This window comes from Piliocolobus tephrosceles, unplaced genomic scaffold, assembly GCF_002776525.5.
Source record: "Piliocolobus tephrosceles isolate RC106 unplaced genomic scaffold, ASM277652v3 unscaffolded_1160, whole genome shotgun sequence".
Taxonomy (NCBI): Eukaryota; Metazoa; Chordata; class Mammalia; order Primates; family Cercopithecidae; genus Piliocolobus; species Piliocolobus tephrosceles.
Window position 1 is genome coordinate 452536 of NW_022292755.1, and position 2218 is coordinate 454753.

The following is a 2218-nucleotide window of genomic DNA, read 5'->3' on the forward strand; positions in this document are numbered from 1 at the left end:
AGGTCCCAAATGTTCTTTCTCTAGATTCCATAGAAACAGTGATTTCAATGTGCTCAATGCAATGAATGATGTATCTCTATGAGTTGAATATACACATCACAAATCAGTTGCTCCAAAAGTTTCTCTCCAGTTTTCATCTGAAGTCATCTCCTTACTCACCACAAGCCCAGGGGCGCCTCTTAATAACACCTCAAAGATTCCTCAAAAACCGATGTTCCAAGCTGGGCAATGTAGGGTAAACTTTAACTCTCTTAAATGAATGCACAAGTTAGAGAGCATTTTATTGGAACACATCTTTCTGGGTTTTATTTCAGGATATTTCACTTTTCGCGTTAGTTTTCAGAATGCTGCAAAATATCGCTTTTTCACTTTCAGAAGAAAGTTGCTCAAACACTGCGTTATGATGGAAGAGGTATAACTCCCTCAGTGGAATGCACACACCACAAAGCAGTTTCTCAGAAAGCTTCTCTCCAGTTTTTGACTGACGATATCTCCTTTTAGAACATACGCCTGAATGTGCTCCCAAATGTCCCTTCACGAATCTGTCCATGATGCAGTTGCAAAACTGCATAATATAAAGAAAATTTTCTCTATATGAGATGAGTAAACATATCTATCAGATAGCAGTTTCACAGAAAGCTTCTTTCCAATATTTGTCTGAGTATATTTCCTCTTTCACCATAGCTGTCCATATACTCTCGAATGTCTCCTGGTAGCATTTTGTCCAAACGGGATTCCGCAATACTCTATGAGAAGAACACTATAACTCTATGATTGGAATTCACATGTTACCAACCAGCTCCTCAGATATCTTCTCTCCAGTATCCGTCTGAAGATATTTTTGTTTTCACCGTAAGACTCAAAGCGATCCCGTGTATCCCTTAGCTGACTCACCAAAAAGAGTGTTAGAATACTGCTCAATGAAAACAGAAGCTTAACTGTGATAGTTGTATTCAAGTGATCTAGAGCAGTGTCACAGAATGTTTCCTCCTGTTTTTTATTGGAAGGTGTTCTTTTTCACATATTCTTGACAGCGTTCCAAAATGTCTCTGCTCAGGTTCCACAGAAACAGAACTGGAAACTGCTCAAGCCAAAGAATGATTTAACTATATGATATGATTACACACATCACAAAACAGTTGCTGTGAAACCTTCTCTGCAGTTTTCATCGGAAGACGTTTCCTTTCTCACCACACGCCCAGGAGAACCACTTAATATCTCTTCACAAATTCCTCAAAGACAAAGCTTCCAAACTGGGCAATGTAGTGTTACCTTAAACTCTCTGAAATCAATGTACACGTCAGAGAGGAGTTTCTTAGAGCACTCCTTTCCTTATTTTAATTCAGGATATTTCACATTTTGCCAAAGTCTTTAATTCGCTGCATATTATCACTTTTTCAGTTTTCCAGGAGCAGTGTTCAGAATGTGCCTAATGAGAAAAGAGCTATAATTCCCGGAGTGGAATGCACACATCACCAAGCAGTTTCGTAGAACGTTGCTCTCCACTTTTTATATGAAGATATCTCCTATTTCCCCACAGGCCTGAATGTCTCCCTAATGTCCCTTCACGTTTCCATCCATTAAGCTGTTCCAAAACTGCTTAATAGAAAAAAGTTTTTACTATGGGAGGTGAATAGACATATCTACCACAACGCAGTTTCACAGGAAGCTTCTTTCCCGTTTTTGGCTGATATTTCCTTTTTCACTGTAGCAGTCCCTATATTCCCGAATGTTGCCTTGTAGCTTTTTCTCCAAATGGGTTTACCCAATCTTCTAAGAGAAAAGAAATATAACCCTGTGAGTGTAATGCACATGTCAGAAAGCAGCGCCTCAGAAATCTTCTCTCTGGTATGTATCTGAAGATGTTTCCTTTTTCACCAAAAGCCTCAGAGCACTCCAATATATCACTTCACAGACTAAAGAAACAGTGTTACAAAAATTGCTCAATGGAAACCGAAGCTTAACTGTGTGAGTGGATTTCATGTGACAAAGAGCAGTTTCACAGAAAGTTTTCTTCTGTTTTATATTAGAGGGTATTTCTTTTTCAGCATATTTTTAAGAGCATTCCCAAATATCCTTTCTCAGGTTCCACAGAAACAGTGAGCTCAACCTGCTCAATCCAAAGAGTGATTTAACTCTATGAGAGGATTACTCACATCACAAAGCAGTTGCTCTAAAAACTTCTCTGCGCTTTTCATCAGAAGACGTTTCCTTTCTC